This window comes from Canis lupus, chromosome 4, assembly GCF_011100685.1.
Source record: "Canis lupus familiaris isolate Mischka breed German Shepherd chromosome 4, alternate assembly UU_Cfam_GSD_1.0, whole genome shotgun sequence".
NCBI lineage: Eukaryota > Metazoa > Chordata > Mammalia > Carnivora > Canidae > Canis > Canis lupus.
Genome location: NC_049225.1, coordinates 86438709 through 86450501, shown reverse-complemented (window position 1 = coordinate 86450501; position 11793 = coordinate 86438709). Strand labels below are relative to the sequence as shown.

Genomic DNA, 11793 nt, shown 5'->3' with positions numbered 1-11793 from the left:
TAATGTCATCATCAGCATTTTTTATTATCTGTGTTTTTTATTACCCCTGTCCTAGTAGGTGTCAAGGGATAACTCATAATGGTTTTGATTTGTGTCTATTGACTAATGATGTTGAGCATCTTTTCATGTGCTTGTTGGTTATTTGTATGTCACATTGGGAGACATGTCTGACCAATTCCTTTGGTTTGTGTTTTTACCAGTGAATTATGTTTTTTTTAAATATATTCTAGGTATAAGTCCCTTATCAGACATATTATTCACGCATATTTTCTCTCATTCTGTGGGTTGCCTCTTCACTTTGTTTATGGCATTTTTTTGAGACATAAAAGTTCAAATTTGGTTAAGTCCAATTTATGTATTCTTTTTTTCCCCTTTTCTGTTGCTTGTGTTATCGGTGTTCATAGTGATTCATGATGAAGATTGAAGAGTTTCATTCTGCCTTCTTTGCCTCAGTGTTAACTTCCAATTAAAAGCAATCCTGAAGCAGTTGAAATAAATAAAAAGCCAAATTCAGTGCTCAGTAGGGGTTCATGGTGCTTTTTTTTCTCCTTTTAATTTGTGGTGTATGATCTTAAGCATTTGAGAGTTTAAACATGTATGTCTTCTTCCAGAGCATCAATTTTACCTGAAATCTGAAGGCAGATTCTAAAACTCGTTAGCACAGGAAAATTGTGCAAGATATCTGTAAATTATTTCTTATCCCAGAAGTAAACATTACCTTCTTTATGCATAATACCCATTGAGACAGCTTAATCTCTCAACTGCTGCAGCTGGATTATTTTATGATATCTCTGATTTCTCCCCACATATACAGATTTTACTTTTTAGTATATTACAGTTTCTTACTTATTTTTTTTGAGGGACAAAATAAGTCCTGCATTCTTAAGCTTATTTTATAAGAAAGATCAAGGCTGTGCCTCCTCTCCTCCAGCATGGCTGATTCTGCTGAGTTGCTCAATCTGCACCACCAGACATGGGTTTTTTGCAAGATAAGACGATGAGGAAACACCTGCTTCCAGACTCAACACCCAGCAGCAACAGATATTTTGGAGCACATTCACCACACTGTGCAAAATTGAACTTTCCCTTTCCTTTTTCCAGTGGCTACTTTCCCCACACACATATCCTACATCTCATTGTGCGGACTTCTAACATCTCTCCCGCTCAAGCCTAGAGCCTGGCTGCTAGAACAATCAAGTCTTTGGCCTACCAGGATCTCCCTCCTCAAAATTTTGATTGCAAAAATGAAGCAAATGATATCTTTTATAATTTTTCATTCAAAGTGACTGTTTCCTCAACCCAGATCAGAAACTGACAGTGCTGATGGGCATCCTGGGAGCTGTGAAGAATGACATTACACAGCATGCAAGGTATGATTTTGTCCGCTACCTGCTATTTACATGTACACGACCAAATAACTGTATTTCAACAAAGCTGCTTTATCTCCTACATTTCCTCTTCTTTTTAAGTCTTCAGCCAGGTCTGACTGCATTTGCTACCCTATAGAAGGAAGCCTTTCCTACCTCCTGCTAGAATGTTTGTCTTGGATAAATGCTTCAGGTCACGTGAAGGTTTTGGATGGAAGTATTTATTTCTAGTCTCAGGTCCTGCTTAAATATGGGAGTATGGTGGTTCCCTTTGGGAGAACTAAACTTGCATGAAACACAGAGCTTACAGTCACCCCTGTGCATATATGAGTCTGTGGCTCTGTGAGGGAAGTGGCACGATACTTCAGTGGAGAGACGAGCTGGGAAAAAATTGCTATTTTATGTAACAGTGAAAAATGATATTTCTATCTCACACTTCATACAGAAACCAGTGCCATGCGGATTATGACTTGCATCTTAGGAACTAAGGCTTCAAATATTTGATAGAAAATACATGTAAATTCTTTAGATTTTGGGAAAGAGAAGGATGAGACACAAATATTATTAAGTATAAAATAAATGACTAATGAAATTTGACTCTATTCAAACTGAGTCTCTTTTCATCAAGCATAACATAAAATAGATGGAAGAAAAGTTATAATGAAGGGACATATATTCATGATACAAAAACCAACAAAGGGCTAGTCAGTCTAATATATAAGGAACTTGGGAGTGGCTCAATGGTTGAGCATCTGCCTTTGGTTCAGGGAGTGATCCTGGGGTCCTTGGATCGAGTCCCACGTCGGGCTCCCTGCATGGAGCCTGCTTCTCCCTCTGCCTGTGTCTTTGCCTCTCTCTCTGTGTCTCTCAGGAATAAATAAGTAAAATCTTTAAAAATATATATATACAAGAAACTATAAACTAATAAAAACTGACAAACTATCCTGTGAATTAGATTTTTATTCATGGTCTGAGGTTCTAAAAGTAGCTGAAGATTGGGACTGCAGTTGCCAGATTAAGACTATAAAAATACTCAGTTAAATTTGAAATTTATTTTATTTTATTTTAGAGAGTGTGAGCGAGGAGGGGCAAAGGGAGAGGAAGAGAGAGAATCTTAAGCAGACTCCTTTGGAGCCCGACACGGGGCCTCATCTCCCGACCCCAAGATCACAACATGAGTCAAAATCAGAAGTTAGATGCTTAACCAACTGAGCAACCCAGGTGCCCCTAAATTTGAATTTCAGATATATGGCTAAATTTTTTTTTGCATCAATATCTTACAAATATTATATAGGATATAATTACTCTAAAATAAATCATTGATTATCTGAAATTTTAATTTAACTGGATGTCCTGTACCTTAACTGGAAATTTGACTTCTCAGATTTGTTTTCAGAATGATAAAAAGCCTACCCTGGGGCACCTAAGTGGCTCAGATGGTTAAGTGTCTGCCTTTAGCTCAGGCCAAGATCTCAGGGTCCTGGGATCGAGCCCACATCAGGCTCCCTGCACAGTGGGGTGTCTGCTGAAACTTTTAAAAAGAAGCCCACCCAAAGGAAAGTCTCTCCTCAAGGCCTAAGAAAACTAATGCATTATATGATTAGATTTACTTTATTGTTAAATGTACTATTACATAAATACAGATATTATAAAATAAAAATTATTGTGCGTTATAATATACTACCATGGATGGGTACGTGAATGGTCTTGAGAAGGTTAAAATCCATTTAGGGAAATCTCAGAATTCCCATTTATTAAATGAAAGAATTATATTATGTTATTATAGGAGCTCACCTATCTCTAAAGTGTGATTTTATGAAGCTCCACTCTTGCTGATTTAAATTAAATCTGAGGATGAATGGCGTATACCGTATATGATTACCGATCTGTGGTAATATTACGGTTTCAGGTCACATCTCTTGGCTCCCCACTTAAACCCAGTGCCCCACGATTACTCCCTGCAACTATATTAATGCTCTTGAGGTAGCCCTTTCTCATTAAAATAGTGACACACTGAAATGCATAGTAGATCAGATCTTTGTCATATAAACTACCAAGAAGTAACGTAAAATAAGATAGCTGCATTATTCCCGGTGCTGAGTTGAAGTGTTCTGTATTCTAATAAAATGGGAAAGAATGACAAGTGACCTGTCAGAGAACAGAATTCATTTTACAGGGTTTGCAAATGAAGCAGCAGAACGCGAGAATGTACCTCATCAGCAAGTTAGTGACCACTTCGCTAATATCATCACTCCTCATATTTCAGCTGGAATTTTTAAACCATAAATAGAATGAAAGTCGACTGACTAGAAATAAAATATCCAAATATACATTCTCTAGAACATGTTCTATTTCAGTGTTTTATTTGTATTCAGGCAGATTAAAATGGAAATGATGTGAGGCACAGAATTCATCATTTACTTCGGTTTCAGTGACTCGGCCATTTATCCTGAGACTCACCGGCAGCGCCCCCTCCTCACTTCTTTTTCCTTTAAATTCCTCACGGTTCTCCCTTGCTGTAAAGTGGAGAGACAGACCGAATCAATCCAGCTGCATTCTAGGAGGCTGTGACAGTTTCTGCAAAGATGTTGGACACATCTTGGAATAAGAATGTCTGCGTGTGTAAGAAAAACACTCCTACTTTTTTCTTTCATCAGTTTCTTTTCAACGATTTATCTGTTTGAGAGTGAGAAAGAGAGAGCACAAGCACATGCACCAGCACAGGGGAGGGCAGAGGGAGAGAGAATCTCAAGCAGGCTTCCCTCGGGTGCAGAGGCCCACATAGGGCTCGATCCCAGAACCCATGGGATCATGACTTGAGTCGAAATCTAGAGTCCACTACTTAACCAGCTGAGTCCCCCAGATGCCCCTCTTTCACCAATTTTATTTATTTTTTAAAGATTGTATTTATTTATTCATGAGAGATGCAGAGAGAGAGAGAGAGAGAGAGACAGAGACACAGGCAGAGGGAGAAGCAGGTTCCCTGCGGGGAGCACGATGTGGGACTCGATCCCGGTACCCCAGGGTCATGACCTGGGCCGAGGGCAGACACTCAACCACTGAGCCACCCAGGCATCTCATTTCACCAGTTTTAATAACAATCCCTAAACCAGAAAACCTAAAATAAAAGTTTATTTTTTTTAAAAGACTTTATGTATTTATTTGATAGAGAGAGAAAGAGAGAGTGCAATGAGGGGGAGCTGCAGAGACAGAGGGAGAAGCAGGCTCCCTGGTGAGCTGGGAGTCAGACCCAGGCTGGATCCCAGGACCCTGAAGTCATGACCTGAGCGGAAGGCAGATGCTTAACTGACTGAGCCATCCAGATCTCCCATAAATTAAGAGTTAATTTAAATTTAAATTTTGTCTAAATTAAATTAAATGAAATCCAGAATAAAGGTGCATTGTACCCATGAGAAAGAGAATATATTGAGTCAGAGAAGAAACTATGATTACATCAATTTTGAAGCATTTTTTTCCTACTGTTCAAAGTATTATACAAGAAGCCAAGAAAATGCATTAAACTGAAACATGGCATAGTTTTGATAATTTACACAGAGCTATCTTGAGACAATTAAATAATTGGTGTCTCTAATTTTTAAGATGTCCAAATTATTAACTTCTTTTATTCCTGCCATTGAGATATAATCACATATCAGAGGTTATTAAAGAATGGAGGACAGATTAAAATTATATCAATTGTCTCAAAAGTTCATGTTTCAAATTCTACTTATTTTATGACTATATTTAAAATATAAACTTTTTTTTTAATTTTTATTTATTTATGATAGTCACAGAGAGAGAGAGAGAGGCAGAGACACAGGCAGAGGGAGAAGCAGGCTCCATGCTGTGGGACTCGATCCCGGGACTCCAGGATCACGCCCTGGGCCAAAGGCAGGCGCCAAACCGCTGCGCCACCCAGGGATCCCTAAAATATAAACTTTTGCTACTTAAGCGAGTACACGCATACACTCCTCATTTACCAATTATTATCATTAATCATCTTCTCACTTCATATATTTACACATACATGTATGTATAAAGTCAGGAAAAACATACAAAATCACAGTTCCTTTCATCTGTTTTCCCTGTTTTCTCTCCATTACTCTGTTCTCCTGGGGCACAGCACGATTCTGTTTTCTAATGAGCATTCATATATGCATATTTATAAAACATATATAGTATTTCTACACAAATGCTTAAATCTCCATTGCTGTGGTTTATATATTAATTTTTTCTTTAGAATTGGATATTATGTGCTTACCTTATACCCTTGCTAATACAGATACAGACAGATAGATGGATATGCACACACAGACATGAAGATGAAGGTAGAGGTGTAGGTGCAGAGGTAAATGTGTGCATAGATGTAGGTGTATAGGGATGTGTTTTTTTAATATGTCCAGTATTATGACATATATTCATGATAGAAGTCTGATTTATTCATTTCCTCTTGATTTACAGTTGTATTAATTTCAATAATATAAAATTGAAATTAATAATTTATACATTATGTTGCAATAAGATGTTATATATTATTGCATCATGTCATTATTATATGTTATATAATGAATATAACATGATATATAATGATATATTATAAAATTTAATGTAATATTATATATACACAGCCATACATTTGCCAAATATGTCCTGGCACACTCATCCTAGTGTGATCCTGGGTAATGAAGAGGCACCATGAGATGGTGACCAAGAACATGGGCTTCTTCTGGGAGCTCCTGGGTGACTTGGTCGATTGGGCCACCAACTCTTGGTTTCGGCTTAGGTTGTGATCTTGGAGTTTAGGAGAAAGAAAGAAAGAAAGAAAGAAAGAAAGAAAGAAAGAAAGAAACAAACAAACAAACAAACAAACAAACAAACAAACAAACAAACAAGGGCTTCTGATCCCAATCAGAATTATTTAATTCCTGGCATAAAGACATTGATGAGATAATCTTAAGGAGATAAAGAAGTTGACTAAGGGTGGCTCAGTGGTTGAGCATCTGCCTTGGGCTCAGGTTGTCATCCCAGGGTCCTGAGATCAAGTCCTGCATCAGGCTCCCTGCAGGGAGTCTGCTTCTCCCCCTATCTCTCTGCCCCTCTCTGTATGTCTCATAAACAAACAAATAAATAAAATATTTAAAAAAATTGGCTAATCCTAATTATTAGCTATTTGAGGAATGCAAGTTAACTTCACAATAGAAATCCTTTCAATGCATTTTATATTTTTTAATTTTTTAAAAATATTTTACTTATTTTTTGAGAAAGAAAGTGAGCGAGCACAAGCACGGGGAAGAGCAGAGGCAGAGGGAGAAGCAGACTCCTCACTGAGCATAAAACTGAGGGTGATGCAGGGCTTGATCCCAGGGCTCTGAGATCAGGACCTGAGCTGAACTTAACCAACTGAGAACACCCAGGCACCCTTGTTCAATGCATTTTAATCTGAGGTAATGTATTATAATTTCCATAAATTAAACAAAATAAATACAATTCAATAATCATTTATCATAATAACCCTTAACAAGCTCAGGATAGGATTAAAAAAAATCCTTAACTTGATAAATTATATTTACTGGTACTTTGTCAAAAACAAACCATAAAGCTGAAATGTTAAAAGTATATTTTTAAGCATGTCAAGCCAACCTGCTATTACTACTTCCATATAGCATTCTAAAGGAAATATAGATGCCAGTGCAAAAATTAGAAAATAAGCAAAAAACTTATTAAAAAGGAAGACATTAAATTTTCATAATTTGAAAATTATTTGGTGATTTTCCAAATGGTAAACCTAATGAAAGAGATTTTATAGTTAAAGTAAATTTTTGAAAATCAGCAAAACTTATGTATATCAAATGTAAATAAGATGAATATACAAAATCTCGTTGTATTTTTGTAAGATATAAAAAATACCCAGTACCAAGGAATACATCTAGCAAAAGGTGTTCTGTCCTTTATGTCATAAAATTATAAAACTTTAGTGAAAGACATAGACAGTGATTAGAAAAACATTCCATGTTCTTGGACAGGAAAACTCAGATCATTTTTAATAATGCTCTAATGACATACAATTTCATACTGGGAGTGATAGAAGATAGAATATCCTACTTTTGCTCAAAATCGAGTGTCACATAGTCTACTCTCAACTGTCAGGAAAACACAATAATAAGGCTCTTTCAAGTGCATGAGGTTACCAGAGAACTAAAGTGAAAATAGCTGGAATCCATGTTAATCAAAGATGTGTGGACAGACTTTTTATCTAAAGCTTATTCAGCTCCCCACAAATATAAAAACATTTGTTTCATTTTGTGTTTAATAAACTTGAAATTATAGATACAGATATAAATTTTATCAGTCTGTATCAAGAAAAGTTTTAGGACAAGCAGCTTCAAAGGCTTCCAGTCGAAAAACAGTGAACTATTCAAAATTGAACATAACAATAACACAATGTGAAAACATTCATGGAATTTCATTACCTCTATATTAATCTTTTGTGCAAATTGTACGACCATCATAATATATGTTTGAACATTGATTTTTTTTAAATTATGAATGCAAGCTTAAACATGATACATTTAACATGGCTAAGTCAACCCGGTCTGTTTATTAAGTCACTCAATTTTTCTTTTAGGATTTACTTATTTGTTTATTTTATTTTTTTATTTTATTTTTTTAGAGAGAGAAAGCAAGTGCAAATGGGAAGAGGGGCAGATGCAGAGGGAAAGAATTCTCAAGCAGACTCCCCACGGAGCGTGGAGCCCCACGCTGGACTCCATCCCAAAACCCTGAGATCATGATCTGAGCCAAAATCAAGAGTCTGCCGCCTAACCAACTGAACCACCCAGGCACTCTTTTACTCGATTGTTTTTATTCAGCATTCACTTCTTTGGTGTCAAATTAATGGTGACCGCTACCCGTCACAGTGCATACTGAATGCATCCTTATTTATTGACTAGCAGAATGACATCAGATGGCGCTGGAAACTGTAAATGTTGGAATCCACTTTCTGATTTCACTTTCTAGTTTGACCAAAAATACGGTTTTTGCTTGTTTTTTAGCTTCACTTCCAAGCCAAAATCACTCACACATTCATCTATTTCTCTATATATGCAACACTGTGTCCTGTGGCATTACCTCATTCTTTATCCTCTCTCCTGATGTTAGCACCCCAGATTCACATACAAACTGGCATGTAAAAGAAAGAGACAAAACCGATTAGGAAGTTTTGAAAAAAAAAATGTGTGCATGTATTGTAAATTTCAGACTTAGAAGTGATCGTCTGAAAGGTCAGTAGACTTCTTAAAAGTCAATTTTATAGTTGCATGTTGGGTGGCAAACTTCTTACAGGGGTAGCATCATGATGATTGACCATCTGACCTCTCATAAATTTTAGAGTTGTTAAAAGGGAACCCAATAAATTAATCCTACACCAATCAGACCAGTGTGTCAAAAATAAGTAGTACATTAGGGACACCTGGGTGGCTCAGTCAATTAGGTATCAGACTCTTGGTTTCAGCTCAGGTCATGATCTCTGAATTGTGGGATCCAGCCCCATGTCAGGCTCTCTGCTCATCGTGCAGTCTCCTTGAGACTCTCCCTCCCCCCCCTGCCCTTCTCTCTGCTCACATGGATGCTCTCTCTTTAAAATAAATAGTTGAAATCCTAAAAAAAAAAAAAAAAAAAAAAGAAAAGAAAAGAAAAAGACTCATTGATAAATATAAGTCCATTGGTAGAAACAAAGAAGCAGTGATCATAGGTTCAGAAGCAATTCCATGGGCCAATATTGATGGCCAACATTAATTTGAGAACAGGAAGAAAAAAAAGTCCACGTTGCACATTGCATTCGGGAATTTTATGGCACAAGGCATGAATAAGATGAAAGCACTGATCATATGCAAAAATGCACCATCACTGATCGTATTTCCTGTAGTATTTATGACGTCATCATGGGAGAGTTGCACAGCCAGTCATCAGGGTCTTCAACGCAAAAGCCAGACTAGGGAAAAAAAAAAAAAAAAAGCCAGACTAGAAGTAGAGAAAATCAGTAGTTGGCTCTATTTCCATATCTAATATCTGTTAAAAAATAATAATATTCCTGCTGTCTCTGGCTATTTCTTTCTCTTAGTTTTCAGTCTCTTGGCTCTCTTTAAAAACTTTGATAGAGTTGATCCTGATCTATTAACTCTTCTATGGAATCTTCAGTTTAGAAGGCATCTGGAAAGGCTGTTTGATCTAGTTTCCTTGTAATGGTATCTCCTTAAGTGCCTAGACATTGGGGGTCACCTCTGATGGAGGAAAGAAGGGGAAAAAAGAAAGGAAAAGAAACATTTGGCTTTGCTACTACTCCAATCCATACTCCTTTTGCAAGCTTTATCAATTTAAACTTTGCAAATCTGGGCAAATGGTAATTTCTAGCTCTAATTTCTTCACTGTAAAGTGGGATATTAGCTGTCCTTTGTACTTCTTATAGGGAGTTACTTGAAAAAAAAAGATAATTCCCTCTTTGATAGCTTTTGGGATTTTTATGGTAAGGTAAAATCTCATCATATTAGCTTTTACTCTTCATTTTATGTTTCTCCTTCAAGGAAATGTAGAATGGAAAGATTCATAGATTAATTATTTTTCAAGTCATTGAAGAGAGCTGCTAGATATCTCTTAAGTCAAACTCCATCCTAATTCCTTAAGCTAAACCTTCCAAACTATGGAATGAATAACTTTATTAAAGTGTTTTTGGGTGGTTCACGGACATGGAACTAAGTATAACTTAGATTAATGATTGAGGGTAATTTTTGTTTATGACCTTTTACTAGTTTTACCAGTGATTTAGAATAATATATTTTTCTTTCTTTCTTTCTTTCTTTCTTTCTTTCTTTCTTTCTTTCTTTCTTTCTTTCTTCTTTCTTTCTTTCTTTCTTTCTTCTTTCTTTCTTCTTTCTTTCTTTCTTTCTTTCTTTTTCTCTTTCTTTCTTTTTTTTTTTTTTGCAAATGCCTTTAATATTTTTTTTTACATGTGTAGGTACAGAAACAATCATCAACTTGGTATCCTTGCGATAAATCTTGGAAGCGTTGCTTATACAAAGTTTACTACCCACTGTCCTAATCTTTTACCAAAAATAATTGTTTCATTGTAATCAATAGAGGTTTTGTTTTGAATTTTGAAACATCTGTATAATTATCTACCTTTATACAAAAAAAATTTAAATTATAAAGAATCACACTGGAGACTTATTTCTTTCCCAAAGAGGCTGAAGCAGAAAAAAAAAAAAAAACAGACCCCAAATGTTACTAGGAAGCTGGGGTTTTAGCCACTAAACCAAAAAACAAAAAAGTGTCTTCTAGAAATAGGAAAAAAAAATATAGCACAGTGTCAGCCAAGAGAAGAAAAAGTTCAAGTTAGAGGACACGACCCTTTTTAACACATCTTTTTTCTTGACTTAGCTACTGCCGGAAAACATGCTTTTGTGTCCATATCCTACACATCCATCCGATGTCATTCCCTTTCTGAATTGAAAGTCTGACAGTAGCCTTCCCAGCAACAGAGCAAGGTCCTAAGAATTGTTATTTCTATATGAAGTTTTATAATTAATAGGGGATAACACGTAGTTGCCACAACTGAGTCAATATATTATTTTTCGATTTGGCCTCACTTCACCCCTAGGACTTTGGAGCTCTGGGTTTCAGCAGACTATTCCGTACCCACCATTAACTGTAGGTCTCACATCTTGTTTCTTCTTCGCCCCGGCCATCTTCAAACACAGGTATTCTTCTCCAAATACATACAACCTAAATGTTTAACAAATTTATTTTTGGATACTAAGGTGGCTGAGTGGTTGAGCATCTGCCTTAGGCTCAGGGTGTGACCCGAGGGTCCTGAGATCGAGTCCTGCATCGGGCTCCCCTCATGGAGCCTGCCTCTCCCTCTGCCTGTGTCTCTGTCTCTCTCTCTCTGTGACTCGCATGAGTAACTAAATAAAATCTTTAAAAAATATTTTTTCTTTGAAGCCTTTTAAGCATTGCATTACTTTCTCTTATATTTATACTGTAGAGAAAATTTTGGTATGTGACTGATTTTTCATTGCTTCTGTATGATATGTTTTTGATTTTTTGGCTAGTTGAATACCTAGTCAAAAATTACCTAATGTTTTTTAGGAGTTATCTTTGAATATTCATATTTTACAGTGTATGTTAGAGAGGAACAACATTTCTAACCAAACATTCTCAAATGCAGCATATTCTTTTCTGTGTGATTCATTTAATGTTTTTCACTTCCCATCTAGGGGCACAATTTATCTTTCTTAGTAATCGTCTTTTTTCATGATTACATATATATTATCATAATTATATATAATCATATTTTCTTTTCTATAAGAATTAATTGTATTTATATCAAGCTTTATCTCCACGTTCGAGATTTGATTTTCCACTATATCTA

General features: G+C 36.1%; 1 long non-coding RNA gene across 1 annotated transcript in view; it reads left to right on the top strand.

Annotated features, from left to right (window-relative positions):
* The first annotated feature begins 1080 nt into the window (after window positions 1-1080).
* The window catches only part of LOC111095664, a 53234-nt gene continuing 42521 nt past the window's right edge, over window positions 1081-11793 (top strand). The window contains exon 1 of the long non-coding RNA XR_005357666.1: window positions 1081-1370. This is a non-coding gene — a long non-coding RNA (uncharacterized LOC111095664). The remainder of the gene's footprint in view (window positions 1371-11793) is intronic.